General features: G+C 43.9%; 1 non-coding gene across 1 annotated transcript; it reads right to left on the bottom strand.

Moving 5' to 3' along the window:
* Positions 1-20,565: 20,565 nt before the first annotated feature.
* Positions 20,566-20,639, bottom strand: Trnaa-ugc. The gene has a single exon. It is a non-coding gene; the product is annotated as a tRNA-Ala (tRNA).
* Positions 20,640-22,369: the final 1,730 nt, after the last annotated feature.

Raw genomic sequence — 22,369 nt, forward strand, 5'->3', positions numbered from 1 at the left:
AGTATTCCAGTCAACATTGTCAAAAGCTTTCTCTAAGTCTACAAATGCTAGAAACGTAGGTTTGCCTTTCCCTAACCCATCTTCTAAGATAAGTCGTAGGATCAGTATTGCCTCACGTGTTCCAACATTTCTACGGAAGCCCCGAGGTCGGCTTCTACCAGTTTTTCCATTCGTCTGTAAAGTATCCGTGTTAGTATTTTGCAGCCATGGCTTATTAAACTGATAGTTCGGTAATTTTCACATCTGTCTATACCTGTTTTCTTTGGGACTGGAATTATTATATTCTTCTTGAAGTCTGAGGGTATTTCGCCGGTCTCATAAATCTTGCTCACCAGATGATAGACCTTTGTCAGGGCTGGCTCTCCCAAGGCTGTCAGTAGTTCTAATGGAATGTTATCTACTCCCAGGCCATTGTTTCGACTTAGGTTTTTCAGTGCTCTGTCAAATTCTTCACGCAGTATCGTATCTCCCATTTCATCTTCATCTACCTCCTTCTCCATTCGCATAATATTGTCCTCAAGAACATCGCCCTTGTATAGACCCTCTATATACTCCTTCCACCTTTCTGCTTTCACTTCTGTGCTTAGAACTGGGTTTTCATCTGAGGTCTTGATATTCATGCAAGTGGTTCTCTTTTCTCCAAAGGTCTCTTTAATTTTCCTGTAGGCAATATCTATTTTACCTCTAAAGATATACGCCTCTACATCCTTACATTTGTCGTTTAGCCATCCCTGCTTAGCCATTTTGCACTTCCGGTCGATCTCATTTTTGAGACGTTTGTATACCTTTTTGCCTGCTTCATTTACTGCATTTTTATATATCCTCCTTTCATCAATTAAATTCAGTATCTCTTCTATTACCCAAGGATTTCTATTAGCCCTCGTCTTTTTACGTACTTGATCCTCTGTTGCCTTCACTATTTCATCTCTGAAAGCTACCCATTCTTCTTCTACTCTATTTCTTTCCTCCATTCTTGTCAATCGTTCCCTAATGCTCTCCCTGAAACTCTCTACAACCTCTGGTTCTGTCAGTTTATCCAGGTCCCATCTCTTTAAATCCCCACCTTTTTGAAGTTTCTTTAGTTTTAATTCTCAGTCATTTAAATGGCAAATGTGCGGTTTTTATACAGAAATATAAACGAGAGGACGCCAAGGCAGTAATGTTGGAAATAAAAGAAAGGCTCAGAACAGCGATTAAAATTCACGGTGAAAGGATATCAATGATATGATTCGCTGACGCCATTGCTATCCTCAGTGAAAGGGAAGTGCGGGATCTGTTGAACGGAATGAACACTCTAATAGGTATAGATTAAGGATTGAGAGTAAACCGGAATGAGACGAAAGTTATGAGAAGTACCAGAAATGAAAATAGCTAGGAACTTGTCACAATTGGTGGCCACGAAGAAGACGAACATAAGGAATTCTGATATCTTGGAAGCAAAATCCCATGACGGAAGCAAGGGAATATATACTGCCGGGAAAAAAAGTGCACTTGGAACGACGATGTCGATTTTGATTCGATGACGGCATATGCAACCTGGGGAATGATAGATGTACTGATAATTGTTTCAGCGTCGTCCGCCAACAGATATCGCACTCTCATAGCTACCAGAGAGCCCCCTGTGCCTACTCTGTGACAGGGAATACTCACAGTCAGAAGCCTCAGCAGTGCAAACGTGTGAAGCAACCGGTCAACCATACCACTGAGACACACTCGTGCTTCCTGCAGCCTGTTGGGCGAGTCTGAAAGGGATCAAATTGTGGCCTTCCGAATGGCGGGATGGTTCTTTCTGAGAACTGCCGGACAAGTTGGACGTGCTGCGTCGATTGTACAAGGATGCTGATATCACTGGTCACATGAACATTCTCACACTCATGGACGTCCACGCAGCACAGATGAGCGCCGATATCGTCGTGTTGTAAAGGAAGTTGTGACAGATCGTACAGCTAGTATAGCACACGTAAGAGAGCTTGTGAGCCGAGACCTCTCAACGCGAACTGTTGCGAAATGGTTATCAGCAGTGGGACTACAGGTACATCTACATCTACATCCATACTCCGCAAGCCACCCGACGGTGTGTGGCCGAGGGTACCTTGAGTACCTCTATCGGTTCTCCCTTCTATTCCAGTCTCGTATTGTTCGCGGAAAGAAAGACTGTCGGCATGCCTCTGTGTGGGCTCTAATCTCTCTGATTTTATCCTCATGGTTTCTTCGCGAGATATACGTAAGAGGTATTGCTTGACTCCTCGGTGAAGGTATGTTCTCGAAACTTCAACAAAAATCCGTATCGAGGTACAGAGCGTCTCTCCTGCAGAATCTTCCACTGGAGTTTATCTATCATCTCCGTAACGCTTTCGCAATTACTAAATGATCCTGTAACGAACCGCATGCTCTCCGTTGGATCTTCTCTATCTCTTCTGTCAACCCTGTCTGGTACAGATCCCACGCCAGTGAGCAGTATTCAAGCAGAGGGCGAACAAATGTACTGTAACCTACTTCCTTTGTTTTCGGATTGCATTTCCTTACGATTCTTCCAATGAATCTCAGTCTGGCATCTGCTTTACCGACAATGAATTTTATATTGTCATTCCATTTTAAATCACTCCTAATGCCTACTCCTAGATAATTTATGGAATTAACTGCTACCAGTTTCTGACCTGCTATATTGTAGCTAAATGTTAAAGGATCTTTCTTTCTATGTACTCGCAGCACATTACACTTGTCTACATTGAGATTCAATTGCCATTCCCTGCAACATACGTCAATTCGTTGCAGATCCTCCTGCATTTCATTACAATTTTCCATTGTTACAACCTCTCATTATACCACAGCATCATCCGCAAAATGCCTCAGTGAACTTCCGATGTTATCCACAAGGTCATTTATAAATATTGTGAATACCAACGGTCTTACGACACTCCCCTGCGGCACACCTGGAATCACTCTTTCTTCGGAAGGCTTCTCTCCATTGAGAATGACATGCTGCGTTCTGTTATCTAGGAACTCTTCAATCCAATCACACAATTGGTCTGATAGTCCATATGCTCTTACTTTGTTCATTAAAAGACTGTGGGGAACTGTATGAAACGCCTTGCGGAAGTCAAGAAACACGGCATCTACCTGGGAACTTGTGTCTATGGCCCTCTGAGTCTCGTGGACGAATAGCGCGAGCTGGGTTTCACACTATCGTCTTTTTCGAAACCCATGCTGATTCCTACAGAGTAGATTTCTAGTCTCCAGAAAACTCATTATACTCGAACATAATACATGTTCCAAAATTCTACAACTGATCGATGTTAGATATATAGGTCTATAGTTCTGCACATCTGTTCGACATCCCTTCTTGATAACAGGGATGACCTGTGCCCTTTTCCAATCTTTTGGAACGCTACGCTCTTCTAGAGACCTACGCTACATCGCTGCAAGAAGGGGGACAAGTTCCTTCGCGTACTCTGTGTAAAATCGAACTGGTATCCCATCAGGTCCAGCGGCCTTTCCTCTTTTGAGCGATTTTAATTGTTTTACTATCCCTCTGTCATCTATTTCGACACGCACACCTTTCTCCCATCTTCCACTCACGCCACAGCATCGACGTGCACGGCTCCACTGGTGCCGTCAGAGGATCACTTCTAATGGCGTGCCAAGGTCTTCATAAACGAAAGCAGATCCTGACTGTATGAAAGTGATAGTTGTTTGGGCGTACGCCGTAGACCTGGCGAGCGCTGTTTAGTAGAGTTCATTCGTCCAAGACACAATGGCTCCACCCCAGACCCTATGGTCTGGGGTGCGTTAAGCTACAACTCCCATACACCTTTGATATTTCTGGAGTGGACGCTAACCACTGCTTGGTATGTGTAGAATGTTGTAAGACCCGATCTTTTGCCGCTATTGCAACAGAAAGGTGATGTGTTTTTCCAACAGGATCATTGACGGTGAAACTAAACCTGCTCTGCAAGACGTGAAGCAACTTCCCTGGCGAGCGCGTTCTCCGGACTTGTCTCCAGACGAGCACGTGTAGGATATTATGAACCGAGAAGTGACTTGTGCGACTCGTCACCCAGCAACTCTTACGTGAACAGGTCGAGCAGGCGTGACGTAACGTTTCGCCGGACAGTATTCGCCATCTGTACGCTCGATTGGATTCCCAGGCCAACGCGTGGACTGCCGCTCGTATAGGCTACAGCACGTACTAAAATGGGTGTTTCAGCGTCGGTCGCTATTTGTTACCTCTGAACCTCTTGTGATATTGATCTGCAAATGTAATTATTTCCTGTATTCTTTATGCATTGTTGTAACAATAAGTCTTGAGTGAATTGGAAACATCTACATGGTGTACTAATTTTTTTCCCGGCAGGTAAAAGGGGCACTACAGGTCAAGAGAAGTTCATTGTTATCAAGCATAGACCTTAATCTGAGGAAGAAATTTTTGGATTACAGCATTGTATGGTGATGAAACATGCACTTTGGCAAAATCGAAACAGAAGCGAATCGAATTGTTTGAGATGTGGTGCCAGAGGAGAATGTTGAAAATTAGGTGGACTGATAAGATAAGGAATGAGATTCTCCGCAGAATCGGCGAAGAAAGGAACGTACAGAAAACACTGACAAGAAGAAGGGACATCATGACAGGACATATATGTACGCTTGGAGCACAGCATTATATGGTAGTCAGTCATGAACAATGGGAACCCTGGAATGGAAGATAAACGAATCGTTTTAGATATCTTGCTACAGATGAATGTTGAAAACTAAACGGATCGATAAAATTGGAAATTAGCTTCTTTGTAGAATCGGTGAAGAGAGGAAGGTATGCAAAACACTGACAAGTAGAAGGGACGGGATGATAGGACACGTATTAAGACATCAGGGAATAGATTCAGTGGTACAAGAGGGAGCGGTAGAGAGTAAAATCAGTGTGGAATACATCCAGGAGTAATTGAGGACGTATGGTGACGGTGCTACTCTGAAAGGAAAAGTCACTCGTGACGTTGTGCTCCTTACTATAGAGCTTTCGACGGTCGCGTAATGCCATGGTGTTGAGTCGTTGGCACAAGGACGGCGCATTTGAAAGTTGAACGTGCCGAGTTTCTGACATCATAGTGTGGAGAGGACACGTTGAGGAATCTTTCCAGACGAGCAGAGCAATATATATTATGTCAGCTATTCTGCTCGTGCGCTTAAACGTAGACGAGTGAGATGGAGGAACGCCACCTACGTCACATGGCGCCATCTCAGTAAGGCGTCGCGAGGAGCCGAACTGGATTTCAGTCGAAGCACAAATCTGTATATGCTGTTTCCAAGCACCAGCGAATTGAGAATCTTTTGGAAACCCTTAGGTAATTCTGCAATTTGTTGTCATAAATCGAGAGGGAACGTCTCATTGGTGGTTAAATAATTATTGTAACTTGCGTATTATAAACTTATGACCTTTGAACGCAACGGGACATTGAGGATCCATCAGAAACGCATTGTTATTGATACAACTGATACAGATAAATGCCAGTTAATTTATATCAATGATTAAAGCTTTCAGGACAGGGTAAGATGAAAAATATGATTATAACTCATTCAAGGTCGATGTAGCGTAATAAGTTGAGATGCAGAACTGTAACGTAACAGATGATGTGGTGCTGTTTCACCTCTCACTGGGTCAAACCGTTTCTACTTACTTTCGCGTTTTCTTATAGGTTCTGATACTTTCTCATTAATTTGACAGAAGTATTATTGTATAATATTTGATGTTGTGTAAATATAAGTGAGCTGTTTCTGAGAAGTACGTTTTTTCTATTGGCTTTGTGTACAACATAGCTTACACAGCTTGCAGCAAGATATTTTACACTTTCTTGTTTCAAGATGTGTATAATTTTGGTGGTAAGTTTCTGTGGGACCAAACTGCTGAAGTCATCGGTCCCTAGGCTTACACACTACTTAATCTAACTTAAACTAACTTAATGCTAACGACAACGCACACACCCATGCCCGAGGGGGGACTCGAACCTCCGTCGGCGTGAGTCGTGCGAACCGTGGCAACGCTATCAAGACCGGCCGGCTACCCCGTGCGGATGAAGAGTTGTATTTCACATGTTGTAAGGATTGTGCTACTGAATAGGACCAGCCATCAAGTGAGAATGACGTTAGGTTTTGCTAAAAAGTAGGAATAGCGATATAATTTTCAACTTGTGTGGGGAACTATTATGAATTTTTATCGCACTTCCTATAATGGAAGTTTTATAAGCCGATGTCCTTGCTCACTGGGCTTACTACTTCCCTTTTTGCCTTACAAAATGTTCGTGGATACTGAAGTTTTTGTTTAAGTGTACTACAGACATGTCATAGGGACAAGGGACTACACGAGCGTTTTGATTTCACGCTCGTCCGTTATGAAAACTGAAACTTCCCCTTGGAAAAATTATAAATGACTGTGCTTAAACTGACACACAATATTCTTTAGCGCAACGCAATCTGACTTTCAAAAATCCCTACAAAAGAATGGCCCTGACTAACAATAACCTATACCTTTCACGAATCACTTACCTCACAAAAATCTTCGTTACTCAAACTACTGCAATACAGCTTGCGCCAATAGTACCAGCTGAATAAAAGATTCTAACTACTGAAGGCACTGATAGGCGTGGTTAGCAAATGAAAGATTTTGATAGAGAACAAACAATGTATTTACCTTAATAATGTTCAAAAGACCGAGCGAGGTGGCGCAGTGGTTACACACTGGACTCGCATTCGGAAGGACGACGGTTCAATCCCACGTCCGGCCATCCTGATTTAGGTTTTCAGTGATTTCCCTAAATCACTCCAGGCAAATGCCGGGATGGTTCCTCTGAAAGGGCACGGCCGACTTCCTTCCCCATCCTTCCCTAACCCGATGAGACCGATGACCACGCTGTCTGGTCTCCTTCCCCAAACCAACCAACCAACCAACCAATGTTCAAAACTCATCATATATACATCACTTCATGATATCCAGTATTACAAATTGACTCTTTCTGATGGACACACGTCCAGATCGTCCGCTCTCAAAATTCTGCCATCTCTCTCCCTACATCCACCACTGCTGGCGGCTCACCTCCAACTGCGCAACGCTATGCGCTGTTCACATCGAACTGCCCACCACTACAATAGCGAATATTACAACAATGCCAACCAGCCACAGACTGCACACAGCACAACCAGTGATTTTCATACAGAGCGCTACGTGGCGTTACCAACATAAAAACCTAAACAGCCTACTTGCAAAACATACTTGTGATATGTGAGCGAGATAAAGCAGACAACTGCCGCTGGAGAGCGCTGGCTTCGCGCATACCACGATGAGGCACAAGTCGCATCGTTTCTGAGCGTTCAGAAGCACATTAAACTCAGCACGCTCAACGCTAACAGTCGAAAGCACGGTCCGTTTGTCGTCATCATAAGGATCAAACTACCACAGTCCAGCAAGCACCTCATCGATAAACTGGCCAAGTAATCAATACTGATTTGTAACACTAGCTCGTCGCCATTTGCGGTTCGTACAGTGTGCAGGAATGCACATTTCGGGACCGATGCCCTGAGTGTGCAGAGGTCCCACTGGACAGTGACCTGGATCGACGTGCCGGGCGGGGAGTGCCGCCGCATTATGCGTGAACACTCGCGGGACGCGTGCGCGCTGCGTATTCCGCACGATAAAAGGCTGTGCAAACAAATGAGCATGCACGCCGCCGTGCAGTCCAGCCCACTGGTTGCTGCTCGCCGGCTGTCCGGCGCAAACCGGAACACAGTGCGATGTTACACTCAGCCGACACGACGACGAGGGTTTCCAATCAACATACACTGAAGAAACAACAGTAACGGGGTACCTCCTAATATCGTGTCAGACTTCTTTCAGCCCGGCGTAGTGCAGTAAGTCGACGTGACATGGAATCCACAAATCGTTGGAAGTCTCCGGCAGAATTATTGAGCCATGCTGCCTCTATAATCGTCCAGGATTTTGTGCATGAACTGTCCTCTCGGTTATGTTCTCTGGAATTCATGTCGGGCTCTCTGGATGGGCAAATCGTTCGCTCGAATCGCCCAGAAAGTCCGTCAAACCGATCAAGAACAACTGTGGCCCGGTAGCATGGCGCTTTGCCACCCATAAAAATTTCATCGTTTTTTGGGAACGTGAACCTCAAGAACGGTTGCAAGTGGTCTCCAAGTAGCCGAATATAACCATTTCGAGTCAATGACCGGTCCAGTTGGAGCAGAGGAGTCAGTCCATTGCAACCCATATAAATATGGGCCACCACCAAATTGCAGAATGCCGTGCTGACATTTGGGTCCAGGGCTTCGTGGGATATGCGCCACATTCGAAACCTAACATCTGCTCTTGCCAACTGAAATCGGGACTCATCTGAGAAGGCCACGGTTTTCCAGTCGTCTCGGTCCAACCGATATGGTGATGAGCCCAGATGAGGCACTGAAGGCGATATCGTGCTGTTAGGAAAGATACTCGCGTCGGTCGCCCGCTGCCTTAGCCCATATTCTAAAATTTCACCGCACTATTGTAAAGGATACGTTCGTCTTAAGTCACATATTTATGCTATTGCTTCAGGAAGTGTTGCTTGTCTGTTAACACTGACAACTCTACGCAAAGGCCTCTGTCCTCTGTCGTTAAACGAAGGCCGTCGACCACTGCTTCGCCTGTGGTAGTATTCTCGGCAACTCTTCACACTGTGGATCTCATAATATTGAATCTCCTAACGATTTCCGAAATGGAATATCCCATGCGTCTAGCTCTACCTACTATTCCGCGATCAGTGTCTGTTAAATCCTGTTCTGCGACCGTAATCACATTGGAAACCTTTTCACATGAATCACAATCATGACAGCTCTGTGAATGCATTGTCTTTTTATACATTGTGTGAGCGATACTACCGCCACCCATATGTGTACGTATCCCTATCCCATGACTTCTGTCACATCAGCCTATTTCGAGTACATGTCGCACCACATATATCTAAATCTTCGAGCAACTGCTTTAGATTAGTGAAACGTTTTCAGGATCCTAGAGGTGTTGACAATTCATTTTTTCACAGAATGTTCCGCTGGATTCAAACCAGCCTGCAAGGTGTTACGTCCTTTCACAGTATTCTGCTGTATGCCAGTATTAGAGGGTGTGAGTCCTTTCATTTACGTAAAGAAAAAGAGAAAAGCCAAAGTGCTTTAGCTGTATGTAAAAGAGCAGCAATTTAAAGAAATTACTTAATTTTACATTGCTCCGCAAAACTTAAAGACTAGTTAGATAAAGTAACAGAGCATATTGATAACTCGGTGGAAATGAGTAGATTTGCGGAAAGATCTTGCCAGAGGTCCCTCAGCCGCGGGTAGAAAGCTGGACGTCACGTGGCGTTAGGTCAGCGTGACTGTAGCGCCACATGGGACTGGACCCGCAACACGAAATAGCTGAAGGAACAGGAAACAGCGATGTGTCATTCAGCGAGCAGTTACAGTGCATCGTGATGGTGCTCTTCATCAAAACATGGCCCGGGGAATACATTTGGATGACTTCACATGGAGAAGAATTTATCGCGAAACTGGAAAAAGGACAAAGTATGACGAGTGTAATCCAGGAGTTTGGTGCTGAGCGTAGCATTGTTTCGCGTGCATAGGGAACGTCCCGAATCACGGACACAGATGCCTGAAGAAGAGGAGATTGTCGACAGCAGATAACCGCTACATTGTGCATCAGACAAGAAGAGACCAATGTCAAATTGCGGCTGTAATTACAACCACATCTAACTGGACTGCAAGACAAGCAATCTCACACCTCACTACACGATTACTGCATGTGGGCGCTCTCATTGAACGGCGACTAGTACGCTGTGTCCCGTTGACAGCCGCACGTCGGCGACACCATTTGCAATGCTGCCAAGGACATACGGACTGGACCAGTGACGAGTGGGGTCGCGTATTCTTCTCGTATGACAACCGCATCAGTCAGAGTAGTGACTCTGGACGTAGCCTCAGAGTTGGGAGCTCTTGATGCGTCGAGGAAAATTGTCGAACAAGATCCTTTTGGTGGTCCACGTGTATGATGTGTGGAGTCACACTGTTGCATGAGCATACTTATCTCGAAATCTTTGAACACGGTACGCTCACCCGTCAACTTTATTGTGACACTGTACCATTTTCCCACGTGCATCTCTTCAGCTTTGCGTTCGACCTTGATTTCATTTTTATGGACGACAATCCGCGACCGCATCGAAATGAACAGGTGAAGGAGCTCTCTGAACGAGAGGATGTCCGACGAACAGACTGATGTACCCGATCCCCTACTTAAATCCCATGAAGCACGTGTGGGATGCGTTGTGGAGATGTGTTGCAACGTGTTCACATACATTATAGACAATCCAGCGGTTGTCAACTGCACTGGTGGATAAGTAGAACGTCCTGCCACAAGAACTCCTTACCAATCATGTGAGTGGCATGGGAGCACATTACAGAGCTTGCGTTCCCGTCCCTGGTTATGAGGCAGCCACTAGTGCTGTACTGGAGTTCCAGTACAGCACTCGTGGCTGCCGCATCGCGGTTGCGAAGCGGGGCCGAGGCAGTTTCAGACACGTTTTTACAGTCCGACGATACTTTATGGATTTGTAATTTTAGCCATGGACAAACGGTAGTTACCGTTATTTTGAAGAACGTTGGGTTATCCTGATTGAAACCTAGGTAAATTCTAGGTAAACGGTGCAACTGAGGCTGTTGGTTATTAAAATTAAAATTAGTTGCTGATATTATTAAAAATTATTATCTTCAGTGAATTTTAATTGTAACAATATTTAATTTTAACGTTTCGGGACAGATGAAATGATTTTCTTTTTAAAAAAAATTACGTGTGAAAAAGCCTCTTACGCATTATTAACAGGAAATTTCGATGCATTCTCTTTAACTTGGAACGTGAGCGGGAGGAAGTTTTAAAACTGAATGTCACTCTAACAGAAGTAGTAACAATGTAGAGCTGTTATAAGTCAGCATACACTGAGGTGACAAGCCATGAGATAGAGATATGCACATATATGGATGGCGTTCGTGTCGCACACACAAGGTATATAAGGGCAGTGCACTGGCCGAGCTGTCGTTTGTACTCTAGGTGATTCATTTGAAAGGGTTTCCCTCCTGATTTTAGCCGCACGAAGGGAAATAACAGACTTTGAACGCGGGATGGTAATTGGAGCTAGACGCGTGGAACACCCCATTTCGGAAATCTTTACGAAATTCAGTATTCCAAGATCTACAGTGTCAAGAGTGTGCTGACAAATTTGAGGTATTACCCGACACCATGAACAGCGCAGTGGCCTACAGCCTTCACTTAACGATCGAGGACAGAGGCGTTTGCTTAGAGTTGTCAGCGCTAACAGACAAACAACACTGCATGAAACAACCACAGAAATGGATGTGGGACGTACGACGAAAGTATCTTTTACGACAGTGCGGCGAAATCAGGCATCAATGGGCTATGTCAGCCGACGATCGACGCGAGCGCCCTTGCTAACAGCACGACATCGCCTGCAGCGACACTCCTGGGCTCGGGACTATATCTGTTGGACACTAGACGACTGGAAAGCCGTGGCCTGGTGACATGAGTCCCGATTTCAGCTGGTAAGAGCTGGCGGTAGGGCTCGAGTGTGGCGCAGACCCTATACGAAGCCATGGACGCAAGTTGTCAATATGGCACTGTGAAATCTGGTGGTGGCTCCATAATGGTGTGGGCTGCGTTTATATGCAATGGACCGGGTGCTACGGCCCAAATGACCGATCAGTGACTGGAACTTTTACTGTTCGGCTACTTGGAAACCACATGCAGTCATTCATAGATTTCATGTTCCTAAACAAGTCATCAGGCCATAATTGTTCTTGACTGGTTTGAAGAACAATGTGGACCGTTGGACTAATGATTTGACCGACCGGATCGCCCGACATGAATCCCGATCATTCATGGGACACAATCAAGAGATCAGTTTGTGCACAAAATATTGCCACGGGAACACTTTCGCAATTATGGACGGCTATAGAGGCACTATGGCTCAATATTTCAGCAGGCGACCTCCAACGACTCGATCAGGCCACGCCACAACGAGCTGCTGCAGTCGTCCGTGGAAAAACAGGTCAGATACAATATTAGGAGGTATCTCATGATTTCTGTCAACTCGATGTTTGATGCAGATGTTGTGATCAGTGTTTTGCATTTTTAATTAGTCCCGACTTATTTATACCAACATGGGCTTCACTCTGACTAATGAGTGCGTGTCTTCGCCTCATCAACTCTTCTAGTGCAGCCTAGTTACACCGGCTGTTCAGTTTGAAGATTGTCAGAACATTCTCTCGTATTCAGCAGTCGACTCTGTTGCTTTTAATTTACGCTGATGCTTTTGGTGCAGCTAACGATTTTTTGGTTACACTGTCACAATTTTGTTTCAATATTTATCTAAATAATTTTCGTATTTATAATATTAGATATAATGGCCATGTTTCTCAGTGTGCGAACTTGACTACATTGGTGTCGCTTCAACATCGTACAACAAAGGATGACAGTGGTTTATTAAATGGTTCCCCACAAATTACTTTGTTAATGAATATTGGCACAGTGACAGTGTGGAAAGAGTATTGTTGATACTGTCAAACTGTTGTTTCCAGAATGGATTTTCACTCTCCAACCTATTGTCTGCTGATCTGACTACAACTATGTGTCGAATCAGGACCTAAACACTGGACCTGTTACCTGAGCTGTCATGTACGACACAGCTTGCCCCTTCGCCTCCTCCACCCTCACAGCGCTACTTCCAAACTTTACAGAAGTAATCCTTTATACCCTGAGAGACTAGCGCTGCTGTACGAAGGGTCTTAGCCACAGCCTTATAGAGGTCAATGCAAGAGGTGAGCTGGTATTCATTTCGGGTTTACTTCTGAGATATATGACTGAAAAAGAAAAAGAGGTCAGCTGATGTCAAATGTCTACATTTAACTGAAGGAAGAAATTTCTGCGAATGTACGTTTCGAGCACAGCAATGTATGGTGGAGAACCATGCACTGAGAAACACCCGAAAAAGAAGAGGATCAAAGGTTTTGAGCTGCGTTGCTATAGGAGAATACTGAATATAGGCTGATAAATTAAAGAAAGAGGAGGTCCTATGCAGATCGGCGATAAAACAAACATATGGAAAACAGTGACATGAAGAACGGATAGCATGATGGGGCACGTGTTAAGACATCAGGGAATAATGGCAAAATACTAGAAACAGCCTTAAGGGAAGAAACTGTGAGGAAAAGAGAGGTTGCCACTTTGTGCTTTAATTTGCACCTGCCATACAGCATCCTTTCCAGAGGGCATCAGCTTCCTCTCGTAGTTACAGGTATCATTAACCCTGTCCTTTCACTTAATCATTGTGACTACGACGAATTTAGTAACTGAAATTAGTAACAGCGAAGACGATTGAGAGTCTGACGTTGCACTGTGGGGCAGATGGTGCGCCAGTCGCAGTGCACGGTTCTTGTACTTACTTAATATGTAATCTGAATATGAGAGTTCGCTGTTTCCCCCCCCCTTTCCCCCTTACACACACACACACACACACACACACACACACACACACACACACACGCGCACACACACATTCCCAAGCCGTACAGCAGGGCCGGTCATAGCGATGTTTAGAACAGGGTGTGACCGAGGTATTACGGTAAAGTTGATGCAGGGTCCCGCTATAAGGAAGCTTGGGAATTCTTAGCGTTTTTCGCTGCTGGTCCTGTAAGTGCTTTAGTCTATTGAGAATATCTTTGCGACTGTAGGAGCGCGTAGAGGCGCCATGAGAAGCTTCCACGTACCACACTATGGAGCAAACGCGCTATTTAGGTAGATTCTTGCCGAGAAGAAAACAGCAGCCACCCGCTTTTAATAATGCTCTTTACTCGCATAAATAGCGCCGTTACCGGCATGTTCACCATTAGACGGCTCTTCATGTTAAGATACACAATTTTTGCTCTTCACGTTAGTTTCCACTTTTTATTCGCATTTGTAGTGAAAATTCTTTTGGTGGTGCAATTTAATGAAGCAGGATTTTTGACGGCAGTACCATCCCAAGGAATTTTCACTGAAAGGGGGGAAAAAAAGTGAAAACTAATGTAAACGAAAACAAATAGGTATCTTAATGTGAATTGTTGGTTCGAAACCGGCAACGGTGTTATTTATGAGAATAAATAGGTTTATTAAAAGTTTCTGGTTGCTGTTTTCTTCTGTACAAGAATCAGCCTGTATTTTGCACACAGCCACAGTCTCAAAATGTCAGTTTTCAACAACACAACGCATGCGTTGTCTTACATGCGATTTATTCATCCAAATTCGGAAACTATTCCATCTGTAAAAATGGAGGTGGGAACAATATGTACTGAAAGGGATGCACTATGTTTTTGTTCTATTTTTATATAAGGCACAAGTTTTTAAGATGATGTACGAAAACTTCACGAAAATGCATTTCCTGATGAAATAGGGCGTGAACCTTTTTTGTTGTTGGATGTGCGCGAAAAAAAGAATGCGAAAGAAATACTCAGAATTCTGCTTAAAGGCGGAGCTCTCAAACACGAGACAGTTTGAATTACATGAGACTAATATCTGTCCGCTTGCACGTCAAAAGTTAATCAGTCGCACGTTTGATTCCATGACAAGATGTAATTAACCTGTTATTACATTCTTTGCTCAAAACTTAAATTTACTTATTTCTAACATTACATCTAATACTTGTTATTCATGGAGTCTTTTATGCATTTATATTTTGACGCATCACACAGATGGCAAGAGTTGTCACTAAGATTACACTGATTCAAACACTTATTACTCCGAGAACATGATGCCCATGTAGAGTCACATAATAGTCTAAAAAGTCAACGGTAGTTTCAGCTGATTAGTTATATGTTATATGTCACAAATAATGGCAGAAGAGGTGCGCTTCTACTTAAATTGCACCTTCATTGCATTGCTTGTAACTTAAGGGGGGTACTGAGGCGCGACATAAAGGTGCACACACTGAATTAGCGATAGGCGAGTCACGCACGAAAGTGGACGTAGCTAATTCGCCCAGCGAGGTGACAGAAAACATGAGTGTCGCTGACCATAGACCCTAAGCAGGATACTGTAGTCATAGAATAACATTTTGCATTTTTTTTGTGAGGTCCACAGCTTTAAATTTCTGAACATGTGAGAACAGATGCCAACCACGTTGACGTTTGATCAAGGATTGAAAATATTTCTGCAGATTTTTTTCATACGGTACTTCATTCTAATAACTTAGTTGCCGGCAAAAGGTCTGAGGTTACTATTAGCATTGTTTGTTTGGTATTGTAGTGATCAAGGTGCCAAAGAGATGAATTTCTCGACTGATTAGACAGGTTGTCCACTGAAGGAAGTGGAGTTCCATCGTTTGCAGCCTTGACATCAGCAGAGAGGAGCGAAGTTCCTTCCTGCTCCAACCTTGGAATCGGCACGAAGGTGTACGTTTGGGTTGCCAGCTCTTCCGTATTTTACGGGGCTTCCGTGTTTTATGGGGTTTTCCGTATTTTACACTTCTCACTTATTTGATGTGTTTGATAAGGTCTTCCCTCATGCTTCATATAAAATTTTATTTATTTATTTTTGCTAACATTTCCGTTTGATTGAAAGACTATCGTTCCCAAATCAACTCTCGATATTTCCAGCTTTCGTCTTTGAAGTATTTCTTTTTCATGTTCGCAAGCTTGAAGGTTGCGTGACGAAGCAGTCGAAAATAGATGAGATTCGAGTTTAATTTTCCGTCGACAGCGTGGTCATTAGGGACGGAGCAGAAGCTCGGATTACGGAAGGATGGTGAGGGAAATCGGCCTGGCCCTTTTTCAAACGTACAATCCCGGCATTACCTAGAGTGATTTAGGGAAATCACGGAAAACCTAAATCTGGATGGCCGGACAGGGATTTGAGTCGTCGTCCCCGTAATGCGAGTCTAGTGTGCTAAACACTGCGCCACCTCGTTCGATACGAAACTTTCGTCTTGTGCCTTTGGTAGCACGTAGACGTTAGGTTTGATCTCAGTTTGTATGTAACTATGGGTAGGGAAAGTGGCGACGAGCATTACTCAAAGACACCAACAAGCAAGAAGGCTCAACATATGTACCCAAACCTGTGCCATCGGGAAAAAAGCTTATTTTTGGGTGGGATCAGTAAAAAATCACAAGCGTAAAGCTTTCTGTTCTTTATGCAGAATGGAACTGAGCATAGCTCGTGGAGTGTCAAGAGAGCCTTTGCACTACGCATCAACTACAGGTAAAGTAGTAATTGATTGTATTGTAAGATGACAGGTCTTCTGGCCCTTCGACGCCTGGTGGTAAGACCTACCACACCAGACTATTTTCGATTATTATGTTTGATTCTGCACATATGCAAATTGCCTTTAATATGCGAAGGACATACTTCGTTATGCAAATCATTGATTGGATGCTCAGTACAGACATCTAAGGCAAATAATTTACATGGGTGGCGAAAATACTTTTTTTTAATCACTTCACCTTGCACCTTGAAACAACTGTCGAGGGTTCAACTGCCGGCTTTGAGTGTAGCCGGTGAGGGGAAAAAGCTGACAGATTCACTGAAATGCGCCGGCCTATACAATAGTTGCGCCGCTCCAACGGTTGAATAGACTGGGGACGGGCGAGATCAACGGCCGTAGAACAGGCACTAAGACGTCGCCCGCGGCTCACCGTTTGATGTCACCAAGCGTCGGTTAGCGGACGCCCCAGACACTGTTTTACGAGGATGGACGTTGTTGTGCAAATAGGTGTTTTTTTGTAAGAGAGGACAGAGGACAGGCGCTGCTACCTATGACATTGTCTGCAGGGGCTTGGCGAGCAATAAAATTTGGAAATTTGTGGTAAGGTCTTATGGGACCCAACTGCTGAGGTCATCTGTCCCTAAGCCTACACGCTACTTGATCTAACTTAAACTACCTTATGCTATGGACAACACACACACCCATCCCAGAGGGAGGACTCGAACCTCCGACGGCGGGAGCCGCACGGACCGTGACAACGCGCCTCAGATCCGGCGGGGTAGCAGTTCGAGGGCAATAAGATGGGAAATGTGTTCGATCACTGACACGTTAGCTGCAATTGCAATGAAACTGAATATACTTTTTTTTTAATCACATGTAGGTGTCCCACAGCAATTTGCTCAGATTGTCTTCTACTGGATTTTGGCAGGGCCTCTATCTGCTTTTGTTCGAATATTTGTCAAAAACTTATGGCGCTTATGATTCTCGTTACTGCTCGTATTAGAATGTCATGGTTCAAATGAGCACTATGGGACTTAACATCTGTGGTCATCAGTCCAAAATGGTTCAAATGGCTCTGAGCACTATGGGACTCAACTTCTGAGGTCATTAGTCCCCTAGAACTCAATTAGATTTACGTGAATATTAGCCAGCACAAGACGGGACGGGTTGCACTGGGGCCAAATTAATTCAGCATCTTTCCTTGCTCATGAACAGTGTGCGCCCTCGTGAGTATGGTATGCATCAGAGCTTCACTCTGGTCCTAATCTGCACGCACACGCAACCACAGGGGAACTTCCAGTATCGGTAGATTGGTAGAACGCAACAACTATATTAATTTTTAAGTTTAATCCTAGGCCTAAGCCTATACTAATAAAGTAAGAGAATTTATGAAGGCCTGTCATGATGCGACTATTTTGGATATCATTTCCAAAATCAGTGATATTATTAGTTTGAAAACCTGGCAACCCTAGCGTACGTTTATTCGGGAGCTCTCGAGCCCAGCGGTCGTGGCCGTTCGACGTGTACGTCTGCCGCGTGGGAGCGCCGCGTGTCGGGGCGGCGCCCCTTGCTTCTTTGTGCCGGCAAACTGTTATTGCTGGCGGGGCAGCGGCCACGTGCGCCGGCGCCGCCTACTGACTAACTGGCCAGGGCGGCGCCCGCGGCGGGCAGCGGCAGCTGGCGGGCGTAGGGCGGGGGAAGGAGGACGGGCGCGCCCACACAGCTGACACGACGACGTCTTCACCGGGCTCACTTTAGTTAGTTAGTCAGTTACTTAGTCACTTACGTGTTCCAGCGATCAGTCTCACGGTAACCGTTATGATGTGGAACGTGTCAAGTGCATAAAAATGCACAAATGCACTCATGACTCAAGATTCTTTTTCGATATTTTGTAAGCTTAAATTTTTTTCTACCTACCCCATTCTCTTCAATGGCACAAAATGCCTATAGATTAATTAATTCCTGTCAAGGATTGGCGTTTCCATGGAGTGTTCTGTGCACCACGACCAGATAGTGCATATAATTGGAAGGAGAATCAGCACTGGTCGTATTTTTTTTTTTTTTTTTTTTGTTTCATTATCCGCAAAATCGATTTTCGGTCACTTAGTGACCATCCTCAGTGTAGTTATACACAATTAAAATTAGTAGGCACTGGTATCAACAAGCTTAGAGTGATCGCTCTAAGCTTGTTGATACCAGTGCCTACCAATTTTAATTGTATATTACAGCACTGAGGATGGTCACTAAGTGACCGAAAATCGATTTTGCGGATAATAAAGCAAAAAAATACGACCAATGCTGATTCTCCTTCCAAGTTGTCAAGGAGATACGATTTTAATTTATTTTTGAAGCTATTACTGCCAGACATTTTATTTCATCTGGTAATTTATCGAGAAGTTTTACAGCAACATGCTTTACCCCTTTCTGTGCGAAAGATAGGTTAAGTAGAGGATAGTGTAAGTCTTTCTTTCTTCTGCTATTATAACCACGAATGTCACTGTTGGTTTTAAATTGGTCCATGTTGTTGAGAACAAATTTCATTGCTGAGTAAATGTAGTGTGAGGTTGTTGTAAGAATTCCTAACCTTTGAAAAAGCTGTCTACTAGATGTGCTATTGTGAGCCCCACATGTTATTCTAACCACTTTCTTTTGAGCAGTGTCGGCCGAAGTGGCCGTGCGGTTCTAGGCACTGCAGTCTGGAACCGCGGGACCGCTACGGTCGCAGGTTCGAATCCTGCCTCGGGCATGGATGTGTGTGATGTCCTTAGGTTAGTTAGGTTTAACTAGTCCTAAGTTCTAGGGGACTAATGACCTCAGAAGTTGAGTCACATACTGCTCAGAGCCATTTTGAACCATTTTGACCAGTGTATACATTTTGCCTAAGTGTTGAGTTTCCAAAATGGTTCAAATGGCTCTGAGCACTATGGGACTTAAATTCCCAGGTCAGCCGTCGCCTAGAACTTAGAACTAATTAAACCTAACTAACCTAAGGACATCACACACATCCATGCCCGAGGCAGGATTCGAACCTGCGACCGTAGCGGTCGCTCGGTTCCAGACTGTAGCGCCTAGAGCCGCACGGCCACTCCGGCCGGCGAGTTTCTTTTACTGGATTAATAATGATGGTTGTATCATCAGCAAAGAGTGTCGGTTTAGCTTCTTGTTTCAGATAAGCAGAGAGGTCATTCAAATATATCAAGAACAGAAGGGGACCCATGGTCGAACACTGTGGGACACCTAATGTAATTTTACCCCAGTTAGATGAAGTGGCAAACTTCCTTAAATCACTTATATAGAGAAACTTTTTGCTTCCTGTTCTGTAGATGTGACTTAAACCACTCATATGCTGTTCCATTTATAACATAGAATTGTCATTTCTGTAATGTAATGTCATGGTTTACATAATCAAATGCTTTGGATAAGTCACAGAAAATTCCTACTGGTGACATTTTACTATTTGAAGACTCTATTATGTTGGCAGTGAAATTGTATATTTCTGTCTCAGTGGAACAGCATTTTTTAAATCCGAACTGCGATTTGTTAAGTATCCCATTACCGTTGACATGGCTAACCACTATCAAGTACATTACTTTCTCGACGAATTTTGAAAATGCTGTAAGCAAAGATACTGGTCGGTAATTATTGTTATCTGTGGTGTCCCCTTTCCTCCAGAGAGGCTTTACGATGGCATATTTTGGCCTCTCTAGGAAAACACCCTGAGTTAGTAACCCATTACACATGTGACTGAGAACATCGGCTGTAACTGCCTCCCATTGTTTTGACATCTTGTTAGAGATGTCATCTACTCCAACAGAACATTTATTTTTCAAAGATTTAATGATTTTCCTTATTTCGCAAGAGGTTGTTCTATTATGGGCTTACATAAACGTTTAATGAAACACCTTGACAATATACAGGTACGGAATTATTTTTTATTTGTTTGCAGGTACACGTCAGCAGTCCTTGTACACATTAAAATCCCGGAGCCATGGTGTCGCTGCAGACTGCTAGAGTAGCGAAAACGAAGTGCCGCAGCTATAGTTGTAAAACTGCCGTTGGTTACTGTAGACATCATAAGCGAGCTTAGACGACGGTATGAAGATGGTATCTGTTCTTTCGGACATGTCCAAAAGGACAGATACAATCGGTGGCTATGCAGCTCTCTTAGAATGAAATGATAATTAAATCAAGACCCTACGCTGTCCACAGGCGTTGATATACATCAACGGGGACAGTTGAAAGTGTGTGCCCTGACCGGGACTCGAACCCGGGATCACCTGCTTGCATGGCAGACGCTCTATCCGTCTGAGCCACGAGGGCACAGAGGATAGTGCGACTGCAGGGATTTATCCCTTGCTCGCTCCCCGTGAGACCCACATTCCCAACTTAATGTCCACACTACATTCGTAGTGCCCCTGCCCATTACACTCATTACTCGCGGCAGACACTCTTACCGAGTCCCGTAAGATTTCGGGTAATGCGTGTGCATCCTGCACAGAAGGAGGTCAATGGCCTGTTAGCATTAACTATATCAAGGTGGCCATGCAGCTCTCTTAGAATGAAATGATAATTAAATGTGTGAAACACATCTCACAGCTCTTAAAGTATGCAATTTAGAGCCCACGTTTACTGCATATTGTTGCTATATTTCACGCTATCTCCTCCCAAAATACGAAAAGCAAAGCGCTTGAAGTAGAAGAGATGTATTTCATAGTATCGAAGATGAAAACGTTCTCAAAGCTCTTAAAGGAATGGATTTTAGAGCCCATCCTTTCTAGAAATTTTTTTTCTTGTGTAAGAAATCTGTCCCTAAAGCTTGTCGGTCTATTCTCAGGACATCTGCATATTCCCAAACTTCGCTGGTTTCTTAACTGTTAGTGATAACTGACGTCGCAACCTAAATAGGCGAAATGACGAAGCTTGTATAAATGACACGGATTTTGACATTTTGCAACCACAGGAGAAAAAATCACGACAGAAGAAATTTATCGACTTCTGCCCACTGACCACAGACGTTAAACACACGTAGATAGTTTCAGCCCGCTCCAGAAATCTAACGTCTATGACATACCAGAAAAATCTGAAAAATTGCTCACGGTATACACGAAATGCCTTGTCAAGGAAAAGAAACAACTTGTTGGATTCCTTTGATTGCTTCTTACCCCTACTGTTATTTTGTGTTTGTTGATGATGATAACAACTGCAGAAACCACAACTATTTGTTGCAACAACACGACAAAAGTGAGCACTTCGTTTTCCGAGTGATGCCTGAGTGGGTTACAGCATCGGGACGCATAACCTCGGCTGTGAAAGTGCCTTAATGGGTGCCCGATTATTAACAGTCGATGAAAATTTCCTCCTAGGCCTCTTAGTGATTCCTGTTCTCTAAAGTAGGGATGGGAAAAACCGAACCGTTAAAACCGATAACGGAATTTTATTTCTGAACAACTGATATATTTCGGTATTTGTTTAGTGTCAACTGTGGAGCTGCTTGAGTGAGAAGAAGCGGCTCCGGTCTCATAACCTGACATACGGCAGATAGATCGGAGTGCTGACCACATGTCCATCCATCTCCGCATCCAGTGATGTCTGTGGGCTGAGGATAACACGGCGGGCGGTTGATAATGTTGGGCCTACATGGCCTGATCGCGTGGAGTTTAGTTTAGTTTAGTTTATGTGTTAGTCTGAGTCATAACAGGTTTATTTATTTTTTACTAATAACGGAGTAAAAGATCATTGTCTAATTTTGCTATACCGGTGGTGATAAAATTTTTGCTTTTTAAATGAAACGTTTTCATAAACGAGTTATGATTTTTCGTGTAATTTCTGAATCTTTGAAATGTTGGGTTATTATACCCTACAGGACATTAAAATTGCTACTCCACGAAGATGACGTGCTACAGACGCGAAATTTAACCGACAGGAAGAAGATGCTGTTATATGCAAATGATTAGCTTTTCAGAGCATTCGCACAGGGTTGGCGCCGGTGGCGACACCTTGTAACCTCCCCACCGCAATTTTATAAAAAATGTAAGTGACAATACTTAATA

Source organism: Schistocerca americana, chromosome 8, assembly GCF_021461395.2.
Source record: "Schistocerca americana isolate TAMUIC-IGC-003095 chromosome 8, iqSchAmer2.1, whole genome shotgun sequence".
NCBI classification, from domain to species: Eukaryota; Metazoa; Arthropoda; class Insecta; order Orthoptera; family Acrididae; genus Schistocerca; species Schistocerca americana.